Raw genomic sequence first — 19278 nt, 5'->3', positions numbered from 1 at the left:
CATCATGTCTGATACTCCTTAGACAAGTGTATCTAATCCAGTCACGTATGATACTCCCCAGGTTGGTGTATTATGCCTTAGACCAGTATATCTAATCCCGTCATCATGTGCGACACTTCCCAGACTGATGTATCTTATCCTGTCATCATGTGCTATACTCCTTAGACCGGTATATCTAATTCCCGTCATCATGTGCGATACTTCCCAGACTGGTGTATCTAATCACATCATCATGTGCGATACTCCTTAGACCGGTGTATCTAATCCCGTCATCATGTTCGATACTCCCCAGACTAGTGTATTACGCCTTACACTGATGTATCTAATCCCGTCATCATGTTCGATACTTCTTAGACCGGTGTATCTAATCCTGTCATGTGCAATACTCCCCATACTGCTATGTCTAATTCCGTCATCATGTGTGATACTCCCCAAACCGGTGTATCCAATCCCGTCATCATGTGTAATACTCCCCAGACTGGTGTATCTAATCCTGTCATGTGCAATACTCCACAGATTGGTCTATTATGCCTTAGACCAGTGTATCTAAACCCGTCATCATGTGCGATTCTCCTTAGATCGGTGTATCTAATCCCGTCATGTGCGATACTCACCAGACTGGTGTATTACTCCTTAGACTAGTGCATCTAATCCCGTCATCATGTGCATTACTCGCCAGACTGGTGTATTATGCCTTAGACCATTGTATCTAATACCGTTATCATGTGTGTATCCCGTCGTCATGTGCAAAACTCGCAAGACTGGCCTATTGCTCCTTAGTACGGTGTATCTAATCCCATCATCATTCGCGATACTCCTTAGACTGGTGTATCTAATACCGTCATGTGTGATACTCCCCAGATTGGTGTATTACGCCTTAAACCGGTGTATCTAATCCAGTCATCATGTGCGATACTCCTTAGACCAGTGTATCTAATACCGTTGTCATGTGTGATACTCCCCAGACTGGTGTATTACGCCTTAGACCAGTGTATCTAATCCCGTCATCATATGCGATACTCCTTAGACCGGTGTATCTAATACCATCATGTGCGATACTCCTTAAACCGGTGTATCTAATCCCGTCATCATGTGTGAAGGTATCAAGGATAGATGGACGAGATTGAATAGGGTAACAAAGGGGGTTCTTTGTGGCGAACAAATAATTTAAATTTATAGTTTCATGTGATCCTTCACTTTCCAAGGTTTTTAAATCAAGGAGGGAACAAGATTCCTTAAAGGTTCCCACATCTGTGAGTACCAGTAAGTGCGAGGTAGAGGGTTGATGAATAAAATTCTGGTCATATTGCTGTTCAACATTATCCTCAAAGTGACACCGTAATGTTATCATTCTTGCGAATTTATGAACATCTAGGATTGTCCTATATAAATCAAATTAATTCATTGGTGAAAATGATAAGTCTTTAGATAATAAAGATAGCTGCGGTTCACTGAGGATATAACATGATAGGTTGATCCACTGATTGCAATAAAATTTCCGTTGACGTGGTGTGAACTGATTCATGGTTCTTGTGTTTCCTGCCACTCCTGCTCCACCTTTTATATTTTTTGAATGGTCCATATTTTCAAAACTAGTTTTGATCAAACCTTTGTTATAGACCGTATTCCTCCTAGTGGTGCTAATAAATTGGTTGACCGAAAATGTGTTGGAAACATCCTTTGAAGTCATGCCAACTGAGGTTTCAAAAGATGAGTCTGTGTCTGAAAAACTAACTTTTTTAAAAAAAAAAATCCTTCTGAGTATAGGTTTAAAGTTTTTCCACTTGCCATTATTTCTTTTGTAGCCATTATATGTTCTCCAAGACAATAGATTTTAGTTTTTAGAGCAGAGTCCCACTCTTTAAATTCCTTGGAATCAGTATGAGGAAAAATTGTTGTTTGAACTTGCTGGATATCTGCCTGCACCGCAGTCAATGATTGTCCTTCATATGAAACTATTAGCTGCTTCAGCTGATTAGAACACTGATTCAAGATACTACACCATTTTTTGTTGAATTCATCTGAACACTGTGTAGTAGGTACTTTTTTTATACGAGTCCTTTTGGGATGATATGTTTCTCAAGATATGAACCTAAGGTTGTACTGTCCAACCATAACTTTAATTCTTTAACAAGGAGATTTTTCAACTATTTGAAGTGTGTGTCTAATTTGTTTGGGCTCTGATCCTGCTAAACTAAACATTTTCCACCGAACATAATGGGATTATTTCCTGTTCTGTGGTTACAGGGATAAAACGGGTTAAAAACCCAGGGCAGAATCACCATGGATATTTTTTATCCTGAGAATCCTGGTGGATCTATGAACCAAATACTAGGTTTCCTCTGGGTATGAACTTGATCTACTATTACGAATATTTTTTTTATTGTACTTTGTTTCACCATTATTTTTATTGCTAACAAAAGTGTTTCTTTTAAAAAAAAATTCCTGCTCAGGATTGGTGATGCTTGATCACGTGTTTAGCCAGTATATGACTTAATACGCTAAACAAGTTCCTTAATCATTGCCTGCATTGAACACGTGTAGTGTTCAATTCAGGCAATGATTAAGGAACTCTTTCCGAAACGCGTTTGCTGATAAACACCCCTCTTCCATAGTGACTTAAAACCTTTTGTCTCTAGAAAGTTGTATACTTTAATTTTTTTAATGCATTTTCATTAAAAGTGTTTTTAAGAAGCTCAGGATGCTGGAATTACTTCTTTTTACTGACAAAAAATTTTAGGGGCTTCATCGCAAAAGGGGTGTCTACATTTTTAGTCATTTGATCCCATAAATGTAATTTATGCCTGTATGTTTCTCACTTCCCTTCACCAATTAGATTATTTAGTGCTGATCCTTCACACACAAATCGACTTACAATAATAGGTAAAAAAGCAAGATGGGTGAATGCTTTTGCAAACCACTGTACATCACTGGGGTGACCAAGGGGACAACGATATAACTGGGTAGGACTTAGAAGAATAGACATCACTGGTAGAGCTGGGGGTCATATACATCACTGGCAAGGCATGTACATGATTTAGGAGAGCTGGGGGCCTTATATATCACTGGGGAGGACTGGGGGGCAAATTTATCACTGGAGAGGGCTGGGGGTCATATACACCACTGGGGAGCCTGGAAGCAAATAGAGGACTGGGGGACATAGATATCACTGGGAAGGTCTGGGAGACATATACAGTGGCTTGCAAAAGCTTTTTACCTATTTTGATACATTACAACCTGTGTTTAAATATTTTTGTAATCCAATTTTTGTGTGATGCAACATCACTAAATAGTATAAGTTTGTGAAGTGAAGGGAGAAAAATATAGGCATTAAAGGGAACCTGTCACCAGGTTTGCCCCATGACATACCGCCACCACCTTTCAGCCCTCATATACAGCATACTAATATGCTGTGTATATGCCCCCGATCCGACCTGTAACAATAGAAAAACACCTTTTATTATACTCACCTGCGGGGCGGTCTGGTCCGAAGCCGTCGCTGGTCCTGGACCGACGCTTCCCTTCTTTCGATGCTATCCTCCTATGCTTCATTTAGATCACGTGTCACTACGTCATCCACACAGGGTCCCCGGCATCGTACTATTGCGCAAGTGTACTTCTCTGCCCTGTTGAGTACTGCACTGTGCATGCACCAGAGCTCTTTGACATTTCCCATCACATGCGCACTGCAGTACTTTACTCCGCCCTCAACAGGGCAGAGATGTACGCCTGCACGGAGCGCGATGCTGGAGACTCTGGGAGGATGCCATAGAGATACGTTAACCACACGAAGCACAGGAGGAGGGCAGCATTGAAAGAAGTGGGGAGGCGTCGAACCATTACCAGCAACGCCCCTCGTACCTGATCGCCCCGCAGGTGGGTATAATAAAGGGTGTTTTTCTTTTGTTGGAGGTCGGATCGGGGGCATATACACAGCTTATTAGTATGCTGTATATGAGGGCTGAAAGGTGGCGACCATATCTCGTTACATAGAAAGTTAGAATTGGAGGGGACCTCCAAGGTCATCTGATCCAACCTCCTGCTCCATGCAGGATTCACTTTGCCATCTCAGACACATGTCTCTTCAGCCTGTTCCATTGAAGATGTGACATGGGGCAAACCTGGTGACAGGTTCCCTTTAATTAAATTTATGGGACCAAATAATTAAAAATTGGCATGTGCATATGTGTTCACCCTTTTTGCTATGAAGCCCCTAAAAATTTCTGGCGCAAGCAATTACCTTACCTTAAAAAATCGCATGCTTAGTGAAAGGGCGACCACCTTTGTGCAATCTAAGTGTCATATGGTCTGTCGGTCTATGCACGCCTTTTCTGGAAGGCCACAGAAACTGCAACACCATTATGCAAGATGCACCACTAACGAAATACCACTAACAACAAGGTGAAAACCAAGGAGATTTCCAAATAAGTCAGTGACAAAGTTCTTGAGAAGTACAAGTCATGGTTGGGTTATAAAAAATAAATATCCCAAATTCATAACCATCAAATGGAAAGAACATGGTATCACAACAAACCTACCAAGAGTGGTCCACCCACCAACCAAAACTCTCAGCAAGGGCAAGGAGGGAATTAATCAGAGAAGCAATACAGAGGCCAAAAGGTAAACCTGGTAAACCTGAAGGAGATGCAGAGTTCCCAAGGAGAGACTGGAGTATCTATCCATATGACCACAATAAGCCATACATTCCATAGAGATGGACTTTATTGAAGAATGGCCGGAAAAAAGCCTTTAATTACACAAAAAATTGAGTTTTCCAAAAGATGAGGTAGACTCCCCAAATGTATAGAAGAAGGTGTTATGGTCAGATGAGACCAAAGTTGAACATTTTGGCCAACAAGGTAAATGCTATGTCTGGTGCCAAACCAACACAGCTCATCACCCCAAAAACACAAGCCCCACAGTGAAACATGGTGGTGGCAACATACATTTGAGGATTCTTCCACTTGTCTTTTGGCAAACTCAAAACAAGCCTTACAAATTTTTTTGCAAGTAAAGGCTTTTTTTCTGGCCACTCTTCCATAAAGGCTACTTTTATGGACTTTTCAGCTTATTGTGGTTGTATGGACAGATACTCTGCTTGGTAACCCTCTAGCTCCTTCAGAGTTACCTTTGGTCTCTGTGCTGCCTCTCTGATTAATGTTCTTCTTGCCCAGGCTGAGAGTTTTGCTGGGCAGCCCTCTCTTGGCAGGTGTCTGTTTGTACCGTGCTCTTTGAAGATAATAGATTTGATAGTGCTCCAGAGTACATCAGAGATTATGCCATTTTTGTTATAACCCAATCCTGACTTGTACGTCTTAACAACTTTGTCTCTGTATTTTTTCGGAGATCTCCTTGGTCCTCATGGTGTTGTTTGAATAGTGGTGCCTCTTGCTTAATGGTGTTGCAGCCTCTGTGGCTTTGCCGAAAAGGTGTGTATATACTGATAGACAATGTGACACTTAGATTGCACACAGGGGGCTTCCTTTCACTTAGCATGTGACTTATGAAGGTAATTGCTTGCACTAAAATTTTTTAGGGGCTTCATCACAAAAGGGGTGAACATATTTGCACATGCCAATTTTTAGTCATTTGATCCCATGAATTGAATTTATGCCTATATTTTTCTCACTTCACTTCACCAAGTTGGACTATTTAATGCTGGTGCATCACACACAAATCAGATTACAAAAATAGGCAAAAAATACAAGATGGGTGAATGCTTTTGCAAACCACTGTACATCACTGAGGTGACCAAGGGGACAATGACATCACTGGATAGGACTTGGAGGCATAAACATCACTGGTTAAAGGGCTTGGGGGCATATACATCACTGACGAGGCATGTACTTCACTTAGGAGGGCTGGAGAGCATAGACATCACTGAGGGCATAAATATCACTGGTGGGAGCTGGGAGGCATATACATCATTGGGGAGGCTGGACGCTTATACATCACTGGGGATGTCTCAGGGTCATAGACATCACTTGGGAGGACTGGGGGCATAGATATCATTGGGGAACCTGAAAGCATATAGAGGACTGGGAGGCATAGATATAACTGTGAAGGGCTGGGTGGCATATACAGTTTCTTGCAAAATATTTTTCCTATTTTGTTACATTACAACCTGTGTTTAAATATTTTTGTAATTCTATTTGTGTGTAATGCATCAGCACTAAATACAGTGGGTACAGAAAGTAGTCAGACCCCTTTAAATTTTCCACTCTTTGTTTCATTGCAGCCATTTGGTAAATTCTAAAAAGTTCATTTTTTTTCTCATTAAAGTACACTCTGCACCCCATCTGGACCGAAAAAAAACAGAAATGTAGAAATTTTTGCAAATTTATTAAAAATGAAAAACTGAAATATCACATGGTCATAAGTATTCAGACCCTTTGCTCAGTATTGAGTAGAAGCACCCTTTTGAGCTAGTACAGCCATGATTCTTCTTGAGAATGGTGCAACAAGTTTTTCACACCTGGATTTGGGGATCCTCTGCCATTTTTCCTTGAAGATCTTCTCAAGTTTCGTCAGGTTGGATGGTGAACGTTGGTGGACAGCCATTTTCAGGTCCATAAAGAGATGCTCAATTGGGTTTAGGTCAGGGCTCTGGCTCTGCCAGTCAAGAATGGTCACAGAGTTGTTCTGAAGCCACTCCTTTGTTGGCTGTATGCTTAGGGTCATTGTCTTGTTGGAAGGTGCACCTTTGGCCAAGTCTGAGGTCCACAGCACTCTGGAAGAGGTTTTCATCCAGGATATCTCTGTACTTGGCGGCCGCATTCATGTTTCCTTCAACTGCAAGCAGTCGTCCTGTCTCTGCAGCTGAAAAACACCCCCATAGCATGATGCTTCCACCACCACGTTTCACTGTTGGGATTTTATTGGGCAGGTGATGAGCAGTGCCTGGTTTTCTCCACACATACCGCATAGAATTATCACCAAAAAGTTCTATCTTCTTCTCATCAGACCAGAGAATCTTATTTCTCATAGTCTGGGAGTCCTTCATGTGTTTTTGATCAAACTGTATGCGGGCTTTCATATGTCTTGCACTGAGTAGAGGCTTCCGTCGGGCCACTCTGCCATAAAGGCCCAACTGGTGGAGGGCTACAGTGATAGTTGACTTTGTGGATCTTTCTCCCATCTCCCTACTGCATCTCTGGAGCTCAGCCACAGTGATCTTGGGGTTCTTCTTTACCTCTCTCACCAAGGCTCTTCTCCCACGATTGCTCAGTTTGGCTGGACAGCCAGGTCTAGGAAGTCTTCTGGTGGTCCCAAACGTCTTCAATTTAAGAATTATGGAGGCCACTGTACTCTTAGGAACCTTGAGTAATGCAGAAATTATTTTGTAACCTTGGCCAGATCTATGCCTTGCCACAATTCTGTCTCCTTGGGCAGTTCCTTTGAGCTCATGATTCTCATTTGGTCTGACATGCACTGTGAGCTGTGAGGTCTTCTATAGAAAGGTGTGTGTCTTTCCAAATCAAGTCCTATGAGTTTAATTAAACACAGCTGGGCTCCAATGAAGGAGTAGAGCCATCTGAAGGAGGATCACAAGGAAATGGACAGCATGTGACTTAAATATGAGTGTCTGAGGAAAGGGTCTGAATACTTATGACCATGTGATATTTCAGTTTTTCTTTTTTAATAAATTTGCAAATATTTCTACATTTCTGTTTTTTTTCAGTCAAGATGTGGTGCAGAGTGTACTTTAATGAGAAAAAAAATGAACTTTTTAGAATTTACCAAATGGCTGCAATGAAACAAAGAGTGAAAAATTTAAAGGGGTCTGAATACTTTCCGTAACCACTGTAGTATGAGTTGGTGAAGTGAAGGGAGAAAAATATAGGCATTAAAGGGAACCTGTCACCAGCTTTGCCCCATATGAGATATGGCCACAACCTTTCAGCCCTCATATACAGCATACTAATATGCCGTGTATATGCCCCCGATCAGGACTCCAACAAAAGAAAAACACCTATTATACTCATCTGCGGGGCGGTCGGGTCCGAGGGCTTTGCTGGTCCTGGACCGGCGCCTCCCTACTTTCGATGCTGTCCTCCTTCTGTGTTTCATGTGGATGATACATCCCTACGTCATCCACACAGGGTCCCTTACATCGCGCTATTGCACAGGCGTACATCTCTGCCCTGTTGAGGGCAGACTAAAGTACTGCAGTGCACATGCACCAGAGCTCTTTGAACTTTCCCATCACGTGCGCACTGCAGTACTTTTACTCTGATAAGTAAGTAATGGGTCAAATAGGTAGAACCACTAAATAGAGAATATGATATAGCAAGATGTGGTAAAATAAAACGTAGCTTTGTCATCCAAATAGAGTCCGTGGCATCCATATATAAAGAAGGGAACAACGTCTACATATCGAGTATATGCAACAAAGCAAGAAAAAAGATGAATGTATACAATGGTGATCACCTTCAAAAATAGTTTATTACAATTGACAATGAAAAACAGGGCAAAAACAAATTAAAAACATTTAAAAAAACAAAATGGCTGAGACAAAAACAGACCCAGTCTCTGTAGGACTTAGGTCCACCCAACCTGGAGTGCCCTTAGACCTTAAACAATGCATAACATAATTGGCTTAATAATTATACAAAAAATATGATTACATACACAGTAGTTAGGGCTCATATACGTGATAAATTTAATATACACAAGAATATAGAAAAGTCATAGCATTAATATACAGTTCAATGTGAAGCTAATATGCTTTATGTATACACAGCAGCAAATAAATGAATGACACCTATATCAATCCCCAGTATTACTAATATTAATCTGCAGTTTTGGTATTCAGCACTTATGAGGAATGTTTAGTATAGAGTAAATTAGCATGAGCTCACTATAGGTACAAAGGAGTAATCCAGTACCAGAACCACCAATTTAAAGTGTGTCTGTTTAAGTAGGATACTACTCTGAGGTACTCAGTACAGTATAAGACCAGGAAGGGTGGTCCCCCACCACGAATCGCCGCTATCAGTGCGGCTTCATCAGGGGTAGACACAGTAAAGAAAGAGCGTGTATATGTATATATATAGTATATATAGACTGTACATATACACATAATTCATTAATTAAGGCAACTTACAGCTGGAGGGGCGGCCGCCTCAGCAAACAGACATCCACCAAAATACTCTGACGTAATTTCCTCATAAGTGCCGACCCGAGTACTGTGGTCCCCAGTAATCTGCCTGGGGGCCCACAGAAAAGTTAATCGCAGGCCCGAGGTTCCCCACCCCTGCTCTAATGGGAATGTACTGCAGAGGAAACAAGCTATTGCAATGACAAGGACTCAAAAACATCTTATCAAATAAAAGTGAAAGAACCTAGCTAGGACTGTATGTAGGCTGCATGGGAATTCTTCATTCAGGAAGGAACAGCATCATTCCTTTTTGGAATACTTAAAATTATTTATATAATATAACTAAAGTGTCGGTTGCAGGTACAGTGCAAACCAAAGCCATTCAAGGTTTTCTTCATGAGTGAATCAGTGGACATCCGTTTAGGAATGAGCGATTGAATTATGCATGGGGAAATTCAGTTTTTCCGACTACATAAGTATAGATATACTGTATATGTAATTTTCCACTTACAGTAGGGCAGCCTGAAATACATTTCTCCCAAAGACAGGGCAAATACAATCATTACATAGCCCTTATTTGTTTACTGTGCAGTTTTTCTGTTATTATTGATTGAATTTATTTAATTTAATATAATATTTGTTAGAAATAATACAAAATATAATAGATAAATATATTTGTCTATTTTTGATCATGGGACGTTCTGATATATTCAGAATTAATAAAAAGTAATAAGAAAAATCCCACTTGTTATCTTTTCAATAACTCAAATAGTTAATTTATGTTTATTTATTTATATCTTGTGGTGTTTACTTTGCTTATGTAGTGCCGGCGTCCCTGCCCTCTGCTAGGCAGGGACGCTGTTCCCCTCACCGCTCTGCTCCGTGCCCGGCGTCCCTCTCCCGCTCTGCTGGCAGCGCGCGCTCCTTCCCGGCCACTGAGCTTAGGGCGCGCACGCGCGCTCTCCCTCCCTCTTAAAGGGGCCGCGCGCGCCGTCCTAAGGAGTCCCCGGCCAATGGCCGGAGGACTTTACCATATATAAGGCACCTCCTCCAAAATGGAGGTGCCCGAGCAATGTTGTTGCACCGTTCTACTCTGCTTCAGCCCTCAGGTCCCGTTGCCAGTTACCTGCCAGATTCCTGCCAGCTTGCTGTCCTAATCCTGCCTGATTTCCTGTTACCTGCCTGCCTGCCTGAGGTCCGACGGTCTGCCTTACAACTCCGGTCAGTCTGTCTAAGGACCAACTTGCCCGCTCACCTGGGAGCGCACATCAGCTACCTGCCTGCTTGCCTGAGGTCCGACAGTCTGCCTTACAACTCCGGTCAGTCTGTCTATGGACCAGCTTGCCCGCTCACCTGGGAGCGCTTCTCCGCTACCTGCCTGCTTGCCTGCCCGGAGGCTCCGCCGTCACGTGCTGTGACCACCTGCTATTCCAGAGACTCTCGCTTGCTCACCTGGGAGCACACATCCTCCATCTGCCTTGCTAGCCTACCTGGAGGTTCAGCCATCACAGGTCGTACCTACCCTTTACCTAGAGACTGCCCCGGTCACTTGCCGTGACCTCCAGCCCGTTCTTCCAGAGACTGCCCCGATCACTTGCCGTGACCTCCTGCCCATACACCCAGAGACTGTCCCGGTCACCTGCTGTGACTGCCTGCCTGGTCGCCACCCGCTCCCTTACAAGGACCGCCCCCTTGTATAGTAGCCCAGAGGTTCCGCCTCCCAGACCCGTTACAGTTTGCTCGGGCCATGGAACCCAGTGGCACCCAAGCTCCCTCGCTCTCGGACCTGTGTCATGAACTGTCCCGTCAAAGGTCCCAACAGGAGTCCATCCTGGGTCACCTGCGGAATGTCAATACTCGCCTGGACACTCTGACTGCTCCACCAGCAACCTCCGCCAGTGCCATGTCTCGCAATCCGGCAGCTCCGCTGTCCACTAACACCATGATTTCCTACCCCGGACCTCGGCTTTCTGCACCTCCTCGCTTCGGAGGCGACTCCGCCCAGGCTCGGGGCTTCATAAATCAGTGCACCCTGCACTTTGAACTATTGTCCCACCAGTTTAACTCCGACCGAGCCAAAATTGCATTCATCATGTCCCATCTCACCGGGGAGGCCCTGGCCTGGCTAAATCCTCTATGGGAGAGAGGAGACCCCCTGGTGTCCAACTTGCCTGCTTTTCTCACGGCTTTCCGGAAAGTCTTCGACGAACCCGGACGGAAGACCTCATCCGCATCATCATTGCTACGCCTCCGTCAGGAAAGTCTCACCGTGGGCCAATATGCCATACGGTTCCGTACCCTTGCCTCGGAGCTGGCCTGGGATAACGACGCTCTGGTTTCCGTCTTCTGGGAGGGTCTGTCCGGCCGTATTAAAGATGAACTTGCCGGTCGGGACATTCCTACCACTCTCGATGACCTGATAACTCTTGCCACCCGGATTGACCTACGGTTCCAGGAGCGTGCCAGAGAGGTCACCCGTGAGAGGAGGTTACCACGTCTAGCTCCTACTTTTCAGAAACCCGTCACTCCTTCTGTCTCTAACCAGGTACACCCTCCTGAGCCTATGCAGGTCGACCAGACCAAGATGGTCAAGACCCGTCAGGACTTGCGCCGTGCCGAGGGGACCTGCTTCTACTGTGGCAGTAAGGAGCACCGGATCCGTGCCTGCCCGGAGAAGTCGGGAAACGCCTGTGTCTAGGTTCGCTCAGAGAGGTCCACCTAGACAAGAATAAATCCTCTCCATCCCTGCTGTTGTCAGTTTCAATCGTCTACGGGGAGAACCGTTATTTCGAACTAGCCCAACTGGACTCTGGAGCAGCCGGGAATCTTATTTCACAGTCCCTGGTAGAGAAATACCGCATCCCCACCAAACCTCTGGCTGTACCCTTGTCTGTTGCTGCCGTGGATGGGGGGCTCTTACCACGCCCCATCCAACTCATCACCGAATCCATTACTCTGCAGGTGGGAATGCTGCATTCTGAAAGTATCTCCTTCCATGTTCTGCCTGGACTCTCTCACGCCCTCTTGCTAGGCCTACCTTGGCTCCAGAGACATGCACCCGTGCTTGACTGGCAGACCGGAGAAGTCATTCGCTGGGGACAGGGCTGCCATAAGACCTGTCTGGTTCCCGTTCATCCCGTCCGTCCTTCTCCTACCCCAGCTAATCTACCTGGACTTCCGATTCCTTATTGGTCTTATGCTGATGTCTTTAATAAAAAGGAGGCAGAGACACTACCCCCTCATAGACCATACGACTGCCCTATCGACCTGTTACCTGGTACTTCTCCCCGTGGGCGTATTTATCCATTATCCGCTGCTGAGACCCGGTCGATGTCCGAATATATTGAGGAGAATCTGGCCAGGGGATTCATCCGGAAATCTACCTCCCCGGCGGGAGCAGGCTTCTTTTTCGTCAAAAAGAAGGACGGCTCTCTCCGTCCCTGTATAGACTATAGAGGCCTTAATCAGATCACGGTGAAGAATAAGTACCCCCTTCCGCTCATTCCGGAGTTATTTGATCGTCTGAGGGGGGCTAGAATCTTCACCAAACTGGACCTCCGTGGGGCGTACAACCTGGTTCGTATCCGTCAGGGGGATGAATGGAAGACGGCATTCAACACCCGGGACGGCCACTATGAATATCTGGTAATGCCCTTTGGCCTCTGTAACGCTCCTGCCGTCTTTCAAGAGTTGGTCAATGACATCTTCCGGGACCTTCTCTACTCCTGCGTAGTGGTGTACCTGGACGACATCTTGGTCTTCTCTCCGGATCTCCAGACTCACCGGAGGGACGTTCGTCAGGTCCTGCTCAGGCTCAGGCAGAACCATCTCTACGCTAAATTTGAGAAGTGCCTCTTTGAGCAGACCTCGCTTCCGTTTCTGGGCTACATTATCTCTCAGACCGGCCTACAAATGGATCCTGAGAAACTGTCTGCCATCGAGAAATGGCCCCGACCAGAGGGGTTGAAGGCTATTCAACGGTTCCTGGGCTTCGCCAACTATTACCGCCTCTTCATACCGCACTTCTCTTCCCGGACTGCCCCATTTTCCGCGCTCACCCGTAAGGGTACTAATCCCAAAGAGTGGCCGCCCGAAGCAGAGGAGGCCTTTCTTTCCCTAAAACAGGCCTTCTCTTCCGCCCCGGTGCTGCATCGCCCGGACGGCAACAAGCAGTTCTTCCTGGAAGTTGACGCCTCCTCCTCTGGAGCCGGAGCGGTACTTACTCAAAAATCATCTTCCGGGAGAATGGTAACTTCTTCTCCAAACTCTTCTCCTCTTCTGAGCGCAACTATTCCATAGGAGACCGAGAGTTATTGGCCATCAAGCTGGCGTTGGAGGAGTGGCGTTACCTACTCGAGGGGGCTCTTCATCCGGTAATAATTTACACTGACCACAAGAACTTGGCTTACCTCCAGCATGCCCAGAGACTGAACCCGCGCCAAGCCCGGTGGTCCTTGTTTTTTGCTCGCTTTGATTTTGTTCTTCATTTTCGCCCGGCTGATAAAAACGTCAAAGCAGACGCCTTGTCCTGATCCTTTCTGGTGTCCGATCTCGAGGAAGAACCTAAACATATCATCGATCCCGCCAGAGTAATGCAGGTGGCTCCCGTGAGTCTAAATCGTCTCCCTCCCGGTAAGACGTTTGTTTCAGTACCTGATTGGGAGAAGATCCTACACTGGGGCCATTCGTCTAAACTAGCTGGCCACGCCGGTCAGAAAAAGACCCTCCAGCTTATTGCCCGGCACTATTGGTGGCCTACCCTGCACAAGGACATAATAGACTTTGTCTCTGCCTGTGTGTCCTGCGCCCGCAACAAAGTCCCGAGACATCTGCCAGCCGGACGCCTCCTTCCGCTTCCTGTACCTGCTGCCCCCTGGCAGCATATAGCAATGGACTTTATAACTGATCTCCCCGTCTCTGCCGGTTGTACGGTCATTTGGGTGGTCGCTGACCGCTTTTCCAAGATGGCTCACTTTATTCCCCTGCCAGGCCTTCCGTCTGCACCCGAGCTGGCTAAAGACTTTATCCGCCACATCTTCCGTCTTCATGGCCTGCCCTTCCACATCGTGTCGGATCGTGGGGTACAGTTCACCTCACGTTTCTGGAGAGCCACTTGTAAACTACTAGACGTCACCCTGGACTTCTCTTCCGCTTACCACCCACAGTCCAATGGTCAAGTGGAGCGGATCAATCAGAACCTGACCAGTTACCTCCGGCACTTCGTTAATGCCCACCATTCTGACTGGGTGGATCTCCTACCATGGGCCGAGTTCTCTTATAATAATCACGAGAGCGAATCCTCCTCCAAATCCCCGTTTTTTGTAGTCTTTGGTCAGCATCCTTGGATTCCTTTTCCTGTCTCCACCTCTGTGGACAACCCGGCTGCGGAATCTCTCGTTAGCAAATTTTCCTCCATATGGGAGAGTACCCGGTCCGCACTCCTTCTGTCATCCGAGCGTATGAAAAGACACGCTGACAAAAAACGCCTGGATCCTCCACAATTTCGTCCAGGAGATAAAGTCTGGCTCTCATCTAAATATGTCCGACTCAAGATACCTTCTTACAAGTTAGGGCCTCGGTTCATCGGTCCTCTGGAGGTCATCAGTCAGATCAACCCGGTGGCCTATAAATTGAAACTCCCGGCCAACTTACGTATCCCTAACTTCTTCCATGTATCTCTCCTCAAACCCGTGGTGCTTAACTCTTTTTCCAAGTCTACAGGTACGCCTCCTGCTCCGGTTTCTGCTGAGGACGAGTTTGAGGTAGAGAACATTCTTGCCACCAAAAGGGTAAGAGGAAAGACCTTTTTTCTGGTAGATTGGAAGGGGTTTGGTCCTGAGGAGAGAACGTGGGAGCCCCGGGAGAACATCCATGCCCCTCTCATCCTAGCTAAATTTCTATCTGGCCTAAAAAAGGGGGGGCCTAAAGGGGGGGGTACTGTAGTGCCGGCGTCCCTGCCCTCTGCTAGGCAGGGACGCTGTTCCCCTCACCACTCTGCTCCGTGCCCGGCGTCCCTCTCCCGCTCTGCTGGCAGCGCGCGCTCCTTCCCGGCCACTGTGCTTAGGGCGCGCACGCGCGCTCTCCCTCCCTCATAAAGGGGCCGCGCGCGCCGTCCTAAGGAGTCCCCGGCCAATGGCCGGAGGACTTTACCATATATAAGGCACCTCCTCCAAAATGGAGGTGCCCGAGCAATGTTGTTGCACCGTTCTACTCTGCTTCAGCCCTCAGGTCCCGTTGCCAGTTACCTGCCAGATTCCTGCCAGCTTGCTGTCCTAATCCTGCCTGATTTCCTGTTACCTGCCTGCCTGCCTGAGGTCCGACGGTCTGCCTTACAACTCCGGTCAGTCTGTCTAAGGACCAACTTGCCCGCTCACCTGGGAGCGCACATCAGCTACCTGCCTGCTTGCCTGAGGTCCGACGGTCTGCCTTACAACTCCGGTCAGTCTGTCTATGGACCAGCTTGCCCGCTCACCTGGGAGCGCTTCTCCGCTACCTGCCTGCTTGCCTGTCCGGAGGCTCCGCTGTCACGTGCTGTGACCACCAGCTATTCCAGACTCTTGCCCGCTCACCTGGGAGCGCTTCTCCGTTACCTGCCTGCCCGGAGGCTCCGCTGTCACGTGCTGTGACCACCAGCTATTCCAGACTCTTGCCCGCTCACCTGGGAGCGCTTCTCCGCTACCTGCCTGCTTGCCTGCCCGGAGGCTCCGCCGTCACGTGCTGTGACCACCTGCTATTCCAGAGACTCTCGCTTGCTCACCTGGGAGCACACATCCTCCATCTGCCTTGCTAGCCTACCTGGAGGTTCAGCCATCACAGGTCGTACCTACCCTTTACCTAGAGACTGCCCCGGTCACTTGCCGTGACCTCCAGCCCGTTCTTCCAGAGACTGCCCCGATCACTTGCCGTGACCTCCTGCCCGTACACCCAGAGACTGTCCCGGTCACCTGCTGTGACTGCCTGCCTGGTCGCCACCCGCTCCCTTACAAGGACCGCCCCCTTGTATAGTAGCCCAGAGGTTCCGCCTCCCAGACCCGTTACAGCTTATACCAAAGACAGGGCAAATACAATCATTACATAGCCCTTATTTGTTTACTGTTATGTATAACATTTCCTGTGCAGTTTTTCTGTTATTATTGATTGAATTTATTTAAATTTAATATAATATTTGTTATAAATAATAAAAAATGTTAATAGATAAATAAATTTCTTTGTCTATCTTTGATTTTGGGACTTTCTGATATATTGAGAATTCATAAAAAGTAATAAGAAAATTCCGTCACTCTGAAGTGAGTATGATGAAAAACATTAAACTTTTTGTAACATCCCTGGCGGCGTGTCGCCATGGCTTCCTATCGCTCACCATGCAAGGCTGCCATCCAGGCTGCGCACTGTGTTCCTCTTCTTGCTGTGTGCATGTTTCCTGGTGGAATGCCTAGAGCGGCGGCATCACTTCCTAATTCTTAAAGGAATATTCCTAATGCATCCCCAGCCTATTGCTGTGAGGCACTGGGTACTTAAGGCACCTCCACCCAGTGGGAGGTCCCTGAGGAACAGTCGACGTTGGTATTGCCAATCCTTGGTGAGTTGACCCTCACCCCCATCTTCTAACCCCAAGAACGACAGACATTGTGGCTTGGATACAATTGGCCACAGTGGCCCTTTATTATAGCAGTAGCAATTAAAACCGTGTTATATAAACAAATTGTCTTAGGGTCCTTGAAGCCAAGAAGAGTCTGGTGACCCCAATGAGATAAACCACACTTACTCCCAGCTGCGAACCTCAAGCTCAGGAGCTCCAAGAACCCCCTCAAAAGGGGGTTCAGAAACGGTTAAAACCGCCACACCCGGGACTCGATATTCCTTTGTCATAAGTCCCATAAATCACCAGACCCAAATACCACTTATAACTGAGGGATCCATGTCCTGTTGACACTCCCATACCAATTTATAACCAACTTCAAGGACCCTAAAGCACGCCACCACAAGAGTAATTGACAACCTTAAGTACTCGAGACCCCCTTTCCTTTCATAAACATCGCCTGCTCGATGCCCCCTTGTAAAGCTAATGACCATAAATCAATTCCGAAGTTGTTCAAATGAACTCCGTCAGCCAACCAAAAATCTTCCGAGCCATTCTCCAAATCAAAATGCCGAATTGACGCCCCCCCATTTCTGGAAACAAAATTGGAAACCGCTCTGTTCACCTTCTTCTGTGCTCTATTCAAACTCTTTATGGACCAGGCATTTTGCCATTTCTTTCGGGGAACAATCTCGGAGCAGATCGTTATCATCCCCGGAAAAGATGCCCAAAGCCGTAATAAATCGCGTCTCTGATTAGATCCCTACACGGCCGAACCCTTAAATCATTACCCCCTACGTCCCTACGTGTAATAACAGTATGTCTGGGGGGGCGATCTAAATGGACAAAATTATTCACCTGCCGCAACAACCTGTTCCACCCCATACCCCTAAACCCAAGCCAGCGAGTAACAGCTTTCTCCCTTGAAGCACTGAGTTGCCTTCCATCTCGTCGTATGTCTGCCCACACCGCGCCCAGTGGACATAGGCGTGGCCCATTATCCAAATCAATAGAGGGAAACCTATCCAGAAACAACATGTGATCAGAACACAACAATACACATTTTTTTCACAAGTTAACTGTCGACTCCGGTCTCACGCAAGACAAAATCCGCCTCGATTCCCATCTCCCTATCCATTTTACAATATTCAAATTCAGGACGCAAGCCACCGCCTCCATAGCAGCCCCTATCCGAAAAGAATGAGGGGCACAATTACACGGATCCAACCCCAACTTGTTCAAGCACATCCTAAAAAAGACGGTGAATTGATACTGCAATAATGTTCAATCTTCGTGACACAACAATGGTACGTCTGAATTCTGCCCCAGTCCCCTGGAGGACTCAAAAGTTTTTAAAGGACACATCCCTGACCCTTGCACCTCTCCTAACCATACCTTTTTTTCCCCTTCCTAACTGGTCTGTTTTTGAAAGCCTCAACCAAAATTCAACACCTTGTTTTGTTGCAAACACATCTCCTGCTAGTACCCCCCGCCTTTCTTCTTAGATGGAGCTACTAGCTCGCTAACCCTTAGGTTTTTCCTGGGCATTTTTTGGGGCACTAACAGGAAAAGCCTTACCTCATACTCCGAGCTACAAATACCTCCCAGTTCCTTTCCCAAATATTTCAGGAGCTTAAACGAAACCGGGTGCTGATCATCCCTCTGTGCCCGCCCCCTACGAATACCCTTAACTGCTTGCTTCACTAGGAAATTCTTTGTCAGATCCCTACCACCCCTGATCTTAAAGCCGAATGCCAAAGCTGCAATCAACCGATTAACCTTGAGCCCCCTCCCCTAACCGTAGGAGCAGCAAGCCTACCTGATCTTCTTCAGGCAAGGTATTTTTGATACCCCTCAGCCGACCCTCCCACAGCCCCCAAGCAGCTTGATAGGCCTTCCATGTGCTAAGGGATATGGATCATTTAATTAATGGTTGGGCTGCACAAATACCAAGTTCCATAAGTGTTGTGGGCACTCGAGCCCCCTCTCCTCTGCATCTGGGGCCAGCGACCGAAAGCGATCCCACTGGAAACGAGAAAGGGCATCAGCAATTGAATTCCTTTCAGCTGGAATGTGAGAAGCTGTTATACATTATTAAACATTCCAATGCCAGTTACCGTAACACCCTGATAACTGGTGGAGAAGATGCCGTAATATTGTTGATCGCCAACACTACCCCCATGTTATCACAGCGGAAACTAATCCGTTTGTTTTGAAATTGATGACCCAACAGTGTCACCACAAACATTATTGGGAAAACTTCCAGCAATGCTACGTTTTTTAACAGCCCTTCCACTCTCCAACTCTGGGGCCACTCCCCTGCACACCACTGGCCCTTGAAATAAGCGCCAAAACCTGTGCTTTTGTGTCCACTTTGTCTGTTACCTCTTCCATTATCAAAACGCCCATTATACGCTTCGAGGAAAGTGTCCCACACCGACAAATCTAATGTAATGATGAAGAGCCTTTACCCCCGGCGTTGCATTTACCAGCTTCTGGAGAAGACCCTCCCCATGGGCATTACCCTACATGCAAAATTCTACTTGCCTAGCAGCGACTGTGTCTCCCTCAATGTAATCTTTTTCAGCCACCTAGCCCT

Source organism: Phyllobates terribilis, unplaced genomic scaffold (assembly GCF_046119375.1).
Source record: "Phyllobates terribilis strain yellow unplaced genomic scaffold, ASM4611937v1 Scaffold_15__1_contigs__length_34870131, whole genome shotgun sequence".
Classification (NCBI taxonomy): Eukaryota; Metazoa; Chordata; class Amphibia; order Anura; family Dendrobatidae; genus Phyllobates; species Phyllobates terribilis.
Note: the sequence above shows the minus strand (reverse complement) of the source record.